The sequence below is a fragment of the Sitophilus oryzae genome, unplaced genomic scaffold, assembly GCF_002938485.1.
Source record: "Sitophilus oryzae breed Bouriz unplaced genomic scaffold, Soryzae_2.0 scaffold_857_pilon_pilon, whole genome shotgun sequence".
Taxonomy (NCBI): Eukaryota; Metazoa; Arthropoda; class Insecta; order Coleoptera; family Curculionidae; genus Sitophilus; species Sitophilus oryzae.
In genome coordinates, this window is record NW_022147480.1 from 1170669 (window position 1) to 1184322 (window position 13654).

The 13654-nt window shown below is 32.5% G+C and overlaps 1 long non-coding RNA gene across 1 annotated transcript; it reads left to right on the forward strand.

Annotated features, from left to right (window-relative positions):
• Positions 1–568: 568 nt before the first annotated feature.
• On the forward strand, positions 569–1262 carry LOC115889968. Its single transcript, XR_004051541.1, has 3 exons — positions 569–743; positions 807–1092; positions 1154–1262. It is a non-coding gene; the product is annotated as an uncharacterized LOC115889968 (long non-coding RNA).
• Positions 1263–13654: the final 12392 nt, after the last annotated feature.

Consider the following 13654-nt stretch of genomic DNA (forward strand, 5'->3'; position numbering starts at 1 on the left):
GTTAGCATCATCAGCAGAATTGTAAAACTAAACTAATATCTACAAATTGAACGCTGCTGCTTGGCTGCCGCCAGAGTTTAAAAAGAAATACTGCTGTTAAAAATGTATCATACAAATATATAAAAATCTGACTTAAGCTTTTTATAAAAAAATGACTTAATATCAAATGACTTAAGTCATTAAAAAGACTTAAATCAAAAAAAGACGTAAGTTTTCTGTGAGCTTGCAGCTCTGGGAACAGAGAACTAGAAGGAATGAGACTTTTACCCTCTGTTCAGATTGTCTATACATTTATTTATTTTCTTTCTATCATAAACATCGAATTGCCAGTAATTTGAACATGTATATAATGGTAATGAAGGAAAATAACTATTGCATCAGCTAACTTTTTTCTGTTTCATATCTGTCGTTTCATAACGTTGTGTTTTATTTTACAGAAAAAATGAACTATCCAAACATGCAACCCAGAAATGCATAACAACTGAACAAATAACAGACCAACAAGACACGAGAGGCCATAGAAGAAATCTACACTGAAGAACCATAGAAGAAGAATAAAAAATCGAACTTGAGTTAGGTATAACATCTTACTTCAATTTAATGCAATCATTTTTAAGATTCTCGTTTTCTATTGGTTACAGATATACTGTCTTAAGAGATACATCCAAACCAGAGAAATGCAAAAGTACAATCAAGAAATATCCAAAACTACTGCACAATAATAGGCCTAAATTTTTAAACAGGTATTACTTTGATGACTATTTTAATAACATATTTTAAAGATTTTTTGTTGTTGATGTTTACAGAAGGGGATAACAGAGACCATAAAATCCACCAAATCATTGAGCAAGAACTACTAGTATGAAACTAAGGCTAAAGAAGATTTCGGTACCTTAATAAGGAAGCAAAAATTATATTTTAGTCCACATCCAGAAGAACTCTTTAAACTAAATTTGGACTTTTCACCAGATATTTTCAAGCTTAATTGACACCTTCACAAATTCAACATATGCTATTCGACTACCCTGTCCTGTCGCAAATCATAGAGTCCATTATACTGTAATGGATACACGGGAGACACTTATTTAATTGGTATGAAATTATTGTTGAGTTCTTTCTATACAATTTTTCAAATAAGTTTTGTTCTTTGCAGAATTTGTGTGGTGATGAGTTACATCCGGTCACCAAATGGCAATTGGAAGAACATATTGGAGATAGAGATAAATCAGAGGAAGCATAAAGAAGAAGTTTATAAAGTTTTGATAACTATGTAAGTTGAAAGAAATTAATATATTGTATGATCGACAAAAAAAGGCGTGTCAGTAGTGAAATGAGTTAATCACCGCGACCTTAAAGATCTTTTGTGTCCCCCTTTCTTGAATTATTACTCATCGCACAGTCTATAACTCATCACACATAGGGACTCTCCTGTTATGAGAGGGGACTGAGTATTTCCCATCCTCCTCTGACAACAGATGCTCTTCCTCCGAGGTGTGGACATCTACCTCCGACGAGGTTTCCTTCCAACCGTGGAGGTTCCCTTTCAACCGTGGGACCCTTCCACGGTTGGAGTTTCGCCCTCCGTGCCTTTCACAGTCCAGGAGCTTGTCTCCAGCTGAGGTACCCTTGAAGTGGATGCTAGAGGATCAATCTCCATTTTCTCCACCTCTTTAACTTGGTTTCTCCTTAGACCTGATACCAGTGTTTATCCCGGATCTATGTATAATAGAGGATATATCTCCCTTTCTCCATTGCTTCCTTGGATTTGAGGTCAATTCCTATTGTGAGGAACTGACTATGACCCTCCTTTCTCGAATTTATGACTCGCCAAGTCGATATCCATACATTGGAGTTATGGCAAAGCTGGTGATACACCGTAAGGATTAGTAGGTCCTCTTCTACATATGTAGAATTAACGGAGATGATAATACAATGGGTTGCCCTCTGGTGCTCTAAGAACGAGACCAGTAAAGACTAGTCTTCTATCTAGCAACACCTTCCTGTGTCCTGGTCCCGCCAGTCCTGGGATTTAGGTTTTTGATGAGCTAGGATTAAGCTAAGCGGTCAGTCTAAGACCCCTATACCCTCTGCACGTGATACATGACCACAGACAGTAAAAGGTGCCTGGTATGACGGACAGCAGAGTATAGTTCAATCCGGCATCGTTATACGCCTTTCCCTGGCTACGACGCTACAGCCAGGAATAAGTCAGTAAAATTCTCCTTAGACCCAGCCTAAGCGCCAGAAGGGATTCCCCTTATCACCTGACTAGGAGCTTCCCCACCAAAGACAAGGTCTCGCATCCATAGATAAAGGAAATAAATTTAGATTGGAAAGCCCGTCAAAATATATAATAATTGTTTTGGGTCGCGACCGTTGTACGCATGTTGTACGCGATCTGGCGCTGCTATAGAGGTTGCTAAGATCAACCGCCAAACAATAACAGAAATAATTTTCACCAGGGCCGGGAAAGTGAAATAGCAAAAGCAGTTCCACCGTTTCCACAGAAATCTCAAATAAAATAGTTCCAGCCCTAGCCACTAGGTGGTGGTGCAATTCATTTTTAGGTTAAGAAGTTGCTACTAGTTGTTGCCAGATGGCGTTAAATCAGAATTTTTTTGTAGTTTCCATAGTTTCCAACGGCCATTGTCATATTATTGTCAAATTCTCAAAAAATATAGTCGTTGTCATAGCGCCAATCATAATATTATCAAATAAATGATTATCAAAATGTTTTTCAAACTATAATTTGTTATATGTGTTTTAATTAGACAATTCCTTTTGTTTGTGGCCCTAAAAATATAATGTGAGTCTTTTATTTTTGCCATCATTTAAGTACCTACTTATATTTACTCCATTTACAAAACTTTGGGCGTATTACGTTGGTCTTGTTTTATTATAATAAACGATATTTAAATATTTGACTTATAAATAAAAACTTTAAATAATAAATTATATTTCACATGTTTGGCTTTAATTTTATTAAATAATTCTATAAATTATACTGTTAAATCTTATTTTTTACACATCACAACGATACTTGTTATTAGTATTGTTGAATTTGTGTCAAAAATAAGATTGAATAATCAAATTTAATTATTTTAGAGTAAAATTCAATAAATACGCTCAAAAAGCCCGCGCTTCGATCCATCTAAAACAAGCCCTACTCAATAGATGGCGCCACTTCTGTAGGACCATTTTTCACTATGGCAGAGTCCATTCTTTTTCTAGCTAGGTATATTCTTTGATTTTCAGTTGTCAAAGTCAGAATCTTCAAAAATTATAAAATTTTTCAAAACTTAACCCGCCCTCATTGAAAAAATACCGAAAAGTGTACAAAACGTCCATTCCCAAAGTAATTATTGCTATCTTGTGAGTTCTATTTAAATTTTACTTACTCAAACCCGTGATAATTGTGAAAAAGTGGCATTAAAAACTAAAAAACTGTGTAGTGAATTGTGAACTGCAAAAAACCATCGTGAATCGTGGCCTAACGTCGGTTTCCAATGTTTCATAGGTATTTCACATACATGTCCTCATAAAAAATAAAGTTTCATGTATGCAACACACTGTATTTTATTTATAAAATTATAAGGAAATAATAATAAATTTGAATAAACAATATTTGCCGACAAAATTCCGAAATAAGCCGAACCGATCCGAAATTATGAAAAGCTTTGGGTTGCAAGAATAGCGCCAAAGAGTGTTTACAGTGTCCTTATGGACACTTTCTAATCTAAACTTGTTTCATTTATCTATGCTCGCATCTACTAAAGGAAGTTTTTTTGACGGTTATATTGTGTCAAAATTTGTATATTGTTGTCAAAAATCCGGACATCTCCGGGTAATCTGGACCGGGTAAAACCTTATCGATATCAGTAATTATTTTGCGAATTTAAAGAACCTAATTTTTGTTGATACTCTGTAAAATTTTGTATAAACTAATTATATTATATTTTGTTACAGGTCACACGAGAACAAAGATCTTCTTCTTCTTCGACTTCTTCTGTGGAAAGGCTGAAATTCCCAAGTCCAGACAGCATTCACCCAGCTCTTCACACAGAGATACTATACGCAGATCACCGCAGAAAGAAGAAGAATTATTAATTTTCTAGATACTAATTGCTAATGTGTTTATTTCTAACAAAAAATTATATGTAATATTATGCATTAAAGATAAATAAATAAATATTAAAAAAATATACTAAATTATATGGTTTAATTTATTACCGCATCCCCTATATAGATCACAATATAACAAAATAATATATAAATCAATAGTATAGAAATATAGAGAAAGAAAAGTATAGAAATACTATGAAAAAAGCAGGCAAAAAAATACAGACATATTTACCACAGTAAATATAATCCTTACCTCTTCACTCTTATCTATTCCTGATGATATTTGCTTAATGTTGAAATTCTCAGATTTGTATCAGGAGGATATAAAAGCGAGAAGGTTGCTAAAAATAATATTTAACGTTAAACGAAAAATAAATTCTGGTCTTAATATTTTACCTCCTCGCTCATGATCGAAAATCCAAGCATCAGTTTTTAATAAAAGGTAGTCAAAATTTATTCCACCTGGTAAAAATCAGAGAACTTGACCAACGAGCTCAAACAGTTAGATTTTTTTGGAAAAACGGCCATAACTTCCAAACTAAACGAGATATCGAGGAACGGAAGTCGGCAATCGATAGGAAATTCAATTCTCTATAAGGGTGTAAATTTAGGGGATGATCGGAGCAAAAAAAAAATTTTGCCGAAAAATGAAGGAAGGTTAACCCCTTACCTCATTTTTCGCCAAAAATTTTTTTTGTCTCCGATCGCGCCCTTGTTTTGCGCCCTTATAGAGGGTTGAAATGCCTATCGATTGCGATGTTCCGTTCCTCTCTAACCCTTATAGTTTCCGAGATATTAGGGGTTGAAGTTTTCCAACGAGGTCGAATTGCTAGAGATAGCAGAAATATCGTTGATTAATGCTATATTTACATGTAGTACTAAATTTGCTCCTTACCTCTTCACGCTTATGCGATCCTGATAGAAATCGGCGATTTTGGACGAGGTTTAAAAATTTTCCTGCAGTCTTTGACAAAAATTGAATTTTCTCGGATATGTATCAGGAGTGCATAAGAGCGACTAGGTAGATATTGGTACTTAATTTACTATTTACCTATATCTTCACACTTATGTGCTCCTTATAGAAATCGGTGATTTTGGACTGGGATTAAAAATGTTCATTTAATTTTTGTTAAAAGCTGAATTTGAATCTCAGATTTGTATCAGGAGTACATAAGAGCGAGGAGGAAAAGGTAGGTATTATTTTTATATAAAATACTGTCTATTCCAGAACAACTTGTTATTAGGATATAGTACCTACTTTTATGGTAATTAAAAAATGATTTTTTCTTTTTGTTCAGGATTAGACAGTATTTCTAATTTTTGGTTCAATAAAACTCATTTGTTATTAATTAGTATTTATTTACATATTATATTTTATTAACAAGAGTAATATAAAAAGCATATTAAAATCCAAGGTCTTGATGGAAATGCTGATGTCTATGAAGAGGTAAATAAAGCTTCTGGCAACCCTCTGGAATGTTTTTATTCTATAAGAAAAGTAAAAAAAATAATTAATTATTTGTTCACTAACAAGCTTGATTAAAAACTACCGTATTATTGAAAAAAACGGCGTCAGCGATGGCCATGAAATGAAGATCGCAGACATTTTATATGTAAATTTATATGGGAAATGTCATCGATGGTCATTTCCCAGCCAACTAGAGAGCCAACGTTTTTTTTTCGATCATCCGGTATATACTTCTATAACTTTAATAATTATTCAGTAAATTGATCGAGTACAGGGTGTCCCATTTTGGTTGAAATCATACGGTATCCCCGTTATTAGTGAAGATAGAAGGGTGCGGTTTGCACAAACCTGTCTCACTTTTTTGTCAAACGGAAGATGCCGTAAACAAAATTTTCATAGCCCTCTTCGTTTCCGAGCTACAGGGTCTTTTTGAAAATTTTGCAATTTGGGACACCTCCTGTATCTCTGTTATTGTTAAAGCTATCGAGAAGGTGAAAACTGTTTATTGTAGAACTTTTTACGTAGAATACAGTGGCGTAGTCTGTTTTTCTAAAAAAAAATATTTTTGAAAATATGAACTAAAGTTATGTTTTTTTAAATAGAACATCCTGTATATTTATAAATCATATGATCTGTCTTGCCATAAGCTTCTTAAAAATATATATCACTCTATTTTTATTTTCACTATTTACTGCAATATTTAAAAGTTTTTATTAAAAGATCATATTTATTAGTAGGCCATGATTGATAATAAAAGAAACTAAAGAATTATTAAAAGTATACTGCATCTGTCTCTTGTTTTATTTTGGGAGCCGCTAATAAATTCTTTATATATTAGGGAAACTTAACTCTCTACCGCTATTTATAAATCGTGGAATATGTGTATACGTAAGAATAATCTATCGTATCGGAAATTTTAGATATTCCTTTAGCTAATTTACGTGAAATATACTTTCAGCAAGATGGGGAACATTCCCCTCATAACTATGGAAATATTAGAATACTGTTAAATTATTATTTTTCAAATCATTAAATTGGAACCAATGAACGCATATTGATAGCCTCCCCGATTTCCGGATTTCGCCGTTCTCGATTTCTGATTTTGGGGATTTTTGAAATACGAAATATATCGTGGGCACTACAACAATGTCGAACACCTGAAAAATGCTTTAATAATTCAAGATTTAGATATTTGCAAACCCATCCCGTTATAAAAAAAAGGAAAATATATTCACAGTTTCAGTGGTAAGTTATTTCAAAAGTGAAATATATCAATCCCAAATAAATTTTAATATGTGTATGACTATTTTAGTAAATACCATTTTGATTTTTTTTTTATTTATCACGGCCTACTAATAAGAAAATGATATATTTTAAATATTGCAGTAAATAGTGAAAATAAATATAGAGTGATATATATTTTTGAGAAGCTCGTAGCAAGACAGATCATATGATTTATAAATATACAGGGTGTTCCTGAAAAAACATAACTTTAGTTCACATTTTCAAAAATATTTTTTTGGGAGAAAAACAGACTACGCCACTGTATTCTACGTAAAAAGTTCTACAATAAGCAGTTTTCGCCTTCTCCATACCTTTAACAATAACAGAGATACAGGGGGTGTCCCAAATTGCAAAATTTTTGAAAAGACCCTGTAGCTGAGAAATGAAGAGGGCTATGAAAATTTTGTTTGCAGCATCTTCCGTTTGACGAAAAAGTGGGACAGGTTTGTGCAAACCGCACCCTTCTATCTTCACTAATAACGGAGATACCCTATGATTTCAACCAAAATGGGTCACACTGTAGATAAAATACCTTATGATCGAAAAGATGGCTATGAAATGAAGATCGGTGTCATTTTATATGTAACATTTTTTTTAATGTCATCGATCGTCGTTTCCAAGCCAACTGACGCGGTTTTTTTTCGATCGTACGGTATTTTAAGTTACATAGAAATCTTCGTAACATAGAGAACTTTTTGATAGTAATACAATGAAAAAACATAGTAAAATTAGCTGTATTTGTTATTAAAATATATTTAAATACAATTTATATTTTTCCTGTATTTTTAGTTACCTATGTTAAAGTAAATTGTGCGCCAAAATGTTTTATTTGAAATTAATCATTTATATCTACACATTTTACAAAAAAAACAATGTTAGGTAGGTATTTGATTTAAAAAATACACCTTTTAGTATAATTTACCTAAGATTATTAAGCTTCCTCTTCAATGATGTATTTCATTATGAATCAACTGTTGAATAATGGTATCTTGAAGAGGATGGTCGCGTTGAAGAGCAGCTGTTCCTTCCGGAAAAATCCTTGTTCCAAAGCAGTACAATACCCCATTTAAAATCTCAATTTTAAACAGAATATACAATTCTATGTAGGCATCGATGGAAATAAAATCAAAGACTTGGGAGTCTTAGAAGAATGGCAGTAATATAGTCAATAATATGAATAAAAAAGAGGTTAAAGAAAACAATGAACATAAAAGCAAAATAATAAAACTTAGAGAAGTCAAAGAATAATGACACAAATACAATTATATACTATAAGAAAACTTAATACAAATAATGAAGTTTATAGAATTGATGAATGATGACATTCCCATAAGGAAGAATGTATAAGGGACAAATAGTAAAACAGAGATATAATGCATTCAAAAAACTAGCATGGAAATGAGAGATCAACTGAAATGACAAGAATAAAAAAGCTACAATTTAATACAAGCAATAGAAATATGGAAATACGATGTCTTAATATAAAAGTCTGACATAGAAAAGGATACAAAGTCTGACACAAAAAAATTACACAAACAATACAAATAATAAAACAGAATGGAATTAATGAAATATGTCTTAGAAACATCTCAAAAGAATGACAAAAATTACATAAAAATATATATAACAATCATTGGGAGAATTGTTGAAAGACAATATTCCAATAATAAGAAAATACGGCAGACAAAAACAGCGAAATAGAGGTAGGCCAAAAGCAAAATGGAGCGAAAAATTTTGGATGACATTAAAAAAATAAGGAGGTATATGATATGGTATAAGTTATGCTAAACCACCTCTAGCGAATACCTATAGAAAGAAAAATCCTCCAGAGCATATAAGTTCGCCTCCCTTCATCAGATTTAACCCTTGGGCGACGATTAAGCCTCACCAGTCAGTTCCCATCCCAGCTAAGCAGCTTCGTCTCGGGTCACCCTCGTCACCCATCGAGCGGACATCCACCGGGACCCCCTACAGGCGGACCCCCCTCATCATCTTCAATGTGTCCGATATCCCGCCCCCTCTACTGTCGAGACGTCACGGGATACGTGCACGAAGAAGTCTCGTAGCTTGGGTGCCAGGTCGTATCCGGCCGAAGCCTCTAGCGTTAGAACACCTAGCTCGTAAACCAGAGGGTGGTAACTCCCTTGGGTACCTATGCATGCTACATAGGTCGTCGATGGCCGAACATCAGGGTTAGGGGGTGACCCGGGTCTCCTCCTCTTAGGAGAGGCTAGTTATGATGCTCTGGAGTCGATAATACTCAGGAAAATAAATGCTAGGAATGCCAGAAGTGACATCCTGTGGGATGTCAGGTTTTTTTAACTAAATGGCAGATCTGCCAGGAATTGTTAGTTAATAAAGTTAGACCATATTTTACAATTTTTAAATATGTTTAATCATATTTAAACACACTCAAACTAAAGCAACCAGATACGGAAAATTACAGAAATTCATGACATATGATCCGAGAAAATAGCACGGAAATGAATCCATCAAAACTAAAATTGTACGTAGAATTGCACAAGCAAAAAAGTAATAGAAGAATGACACCATAAGAAAAATAATACAAATAAATGAATACTAATAGAAATACAGTCAATAGAATATTTTATAGAATCGATTAATGATGTTCAGTCAGACTTTTATAGAAAAATGAACGTTAACCATAAAAAATTAAGTAAAATTCTAAGTAGATGGTATATTTTACCAAACACAAATAACACCTGTAGAAATGCAGTCAAGAGAATATTTTATAGAAAATATAATTAACCATAAACAAATTGAAGTAAAATTCTAAGTACATAGTATAAATAAGAACTATAGAAATACAGTTGATGAATAATTTTTAGAATTGAAAAACGATGATATAACCACAATCAACTTCCCCTAGGAGATGCAAGACCCTGTCGTTGGTGGGGAAGCTCCTGGTCAGGTGCTGGGGAGAATCCCCTCTAGCACTTGGCTTCGTCTAAGAAGCATCTCACTCATCGTCTTGTCCCTGACTGTAGTGTCGTGGCCAGGGAATTGCACCAAGACATATAACGATACCGGGCGGGGCTACGGACAGCCTCAACCTTGGGGCACCCCATTGTATTTTACCCCTTAATTCTACATGCGGGGCTCTGTAGAAGTGGACCGACTGTCCCTAGCGACTCATAGGAACACTATGAGATCTGATAATAATAGTAATAAAAACGTCACCGGTGAAGCTGTGGGGAAACCCCCTAGCGACACTGGGAACAGTAACAATGAAAGTTCCAAGGGGCCAAACTCAAAGAGAACTACAGGAGAGGTGGCTGACACTTGCGTGAGACCATCCTCCGCAAGTGGCATACAAGCTACCACCTCCTCCAAGGGTCGGGAGCCTACCTTCTACCTCTAAACCCAACAGGCGACACAAGCTACCGTTTCGTCTACCCGGCCTGGGTCGTAGCTCCTCGACTGTGAGGGACACGGGTCTCCGTAGGAAGTCCTGGGACTGTATGATGAGTTATAACTCAAGAAATCAAGAAAGGGGGACACAATAGATCTCTAAGGTCGCAGAGATTAACCCCCCTCCCACTTATTCTAATTCTAATTCTAACCACAATCAAGAAAATATAGAATGCAAGCTATTATAAAATAATGATAGTAAACTAAAAAACGACATAAACTTCTGTGACCAAAAGACAAAATTTGACTAAAATTAAAAACAGATAGTCTGAATTTTGCTATGATAATAAAGAACCATAAAAATGTAACTTAGTGGAATTTTTTTCTTGCTTAATCAAACTTAGAAACCATGAAATCCATTGATAAAAATTAAAACCAATATAAATATATTTACCCATAATAAATAAAATTTTAGATATACTTATAAGTCCTGATGCATAGTTGGTAATATTCGTGAAAAGGATAAATGTACTGCCTTGGAACTGTATACATTCATGGATTTGTTGTAGAAAATCTGTATAAAAAATAATTTTACATTTTATTTTAAGATTTTTTGTTTCATATTAAGGTTAAAGATATAAAAGATATGGTTAGCGTGTTAATAAACATTTAACATTTAATAAATGTATTAGAATTATTTTGAATTGACAAATTAAACTCACTTTTAGTCAGAAAATGTAAGATCAATCTCGTAAACCAGAATGATGGCCAAACATCAGAATTATATAAGTGATTCCCAAGTCTCTTCGTTTGGATGGTGATATTCAAGAAAAGAATAAATGTACTGCCTTGGAACTGTATACATCCATTGATTTGATGTAGGAAATCTGTAAAAAAAGAGATAAATAATATTACATATTATTAATTATGCTATAATTGTGTTTATTTTTTTGTTTGATTCATATTAAAATTAAATATATAAAAAATATGGTTAGCCTGTTAAAAAACATTTGATAAATTTACTAAAATTATTTTGAAATAACAAATTAAACTTATACTTTTAATCAGATAATGCAAAACCAATCTCGTACACCAGAATGATGGCGAAAAAAAGAAGGATTATGTAAGAGATGACACAGGCTTCTTCTTTTGGATGGTCTTTATGTACTGGTGCCCCCGTATTACCCTTGTTTATATATTCTATACAAGGGTATTACTAATAACGCTGCTAAAAAAGAAAATTAAGCATTAGACATTAAAACAAAGCAAAATTGTGTATAGTAATAAACAACCGTTTAAACGTATTTTATTTTATCTGAAAGTATTATATAATTATTGAGAATGAGAGCCCCATTTAGGTATATCAACACTGACTCGTTCTAAAGACGTAGAAAATACTTATTTGTCTGTACGAATAAAAAAAATGTAAAAATTTAGGAATAAAAACATCTTTAAACTCTTCCCAAAAAAAGGTAAAAAAAACAATATCTCTAAATATGGAGCATTAACAAATATTATTATTCAAAGCATCTTTATGTACAATAGAGGCATGAAGGAATATATTCATATTTCCATACACTAGATTTTGAAAGAGAAAATCTTGAAAATAGGGAAAGTGTATCAGTTTTCAATGATGATGTAATTGAAATTGCTTGTACTTGAAAGTACAGATAAAGTTACTAGAGTACTTACATTTTCAAACGGTTAAACAGGCCTTAAACAACAGATTAAACTCAAAAAAGTAACTTTTTCCACCAAAAATCAGAAAAATTGAGAGAAAAGAGCGACATAACGACAAGCTAACAACTGAAAATCTCGCACTGTCAATGTTGTCAGATTGGACGCATGTTTATTAGCTTTTTTCGTTTTCCTGTTATTACCGATTCTGAACCGTCCTAGAATTGTGATGCGTATGCGCAGAAGGAAATATGAAGACATTATTTCATTTGCGCATGCGCTGCAGAGTTCTAGGACGATGCAGAATCGGTAATAACAGGAAAACGAAAAAAGCTATTATCTATTTAAAGCTGTATAAATTATGATGTGTCTAAAACAAGAAAAAATATGTTTTCTACTGAAACAATAGTTATATTATATGTTTACTAGATTTATTGTGATTTTATAACGGTTCAATTTGTTTTATACTTACAAAAAAATTGATATAGGTTCATATTATTACTCAAGAACTATTACTTATATGTATAAATTAGTTTGCCGAGTTCTCAAGTAACTTGGCAACACAGGCGTAAAGACAGAACCATTGACTGTATTTAAAAAAAATGTAACTTTTTGATTTAATAAAAAAGAAATATTTGTATTCTGAAATAAAAAAATATAAAATTTTAGAAACATTTCTATAAGTGTGTATTGTGTATTTAATGGCCCTTTACATCATATAAAATAAACAAAGTCCTTTACCAAGGACCTCTAATATTTTTGTATTACTGGTTACATACCACAAAAATAAAAATTTAAATTTATACAGTGTGTGTCGTAAATAAGTAAAAATATTTTCAGGAGTGGTAGATCTCGATAACAGAAAACTATTTTCTCTTTACCCTTTTTCAAATAAGTCCAAAATAACCGAGTTATTTACTTTAAAAGTTTCCAAAGTTTTAAAATTTCCAGTTTTAAATTTTTTTTTCAAAAAATTTTAAAACAAAAACAATTTTCGCGAAAAAACTTATATATAAATATAATACCCTTAAAATATGTGCACTAATTTAAGACTGGCCGTTTGTATAATGAAATAAAAAAAAAATAGATAAATAAATATAAATAATAATAAATTTCCTACATTTCAAAATAAACCATGGATAGTGGAAAAAATAGGGAGATGGTATATACCGGGTGCGTCTCAAAAGTGACTCACCCCTATAACTTTTTTTTTTTCAGATAAAAAAACGATATTTGGTATGTTAGTATATGACATAAATTAGGATTTATTAACGAATTGAAATGTTTTTGGTTACTTCTTGTTTCACCAGAAATTACTACAACCTTTGATTTTTAAATGGCACTCTCGGTATTTTTTTTTATTTTCGTATTTTATTTGATAGAAAATGACACTCTGAATAGAATATCATATGTCAAATGACATATTATCATATGGCATATGTTTTATTTGAAATTGAAACATGCGGTTCATAACAACAATTTTAATCGAAATACCTAGTGTGTGGTACCAAATTATTCGTAAAAATGCTTTTTTCCAAATATGCTAATGAGGCACCCTTGTTCCATTTGAAGAAATGAAGATATGATTAAAAATACGATTTGGGTTAACGGTTATTAGACGATCAAATATATTTCTTCGAGGGTCCTTTATTAAAAATTAGTGTTTTTAACACAGCCATGGAAGTCTACTGTGAATTGAAATATAAAATACGATTTTTTAAAGCGAAAATG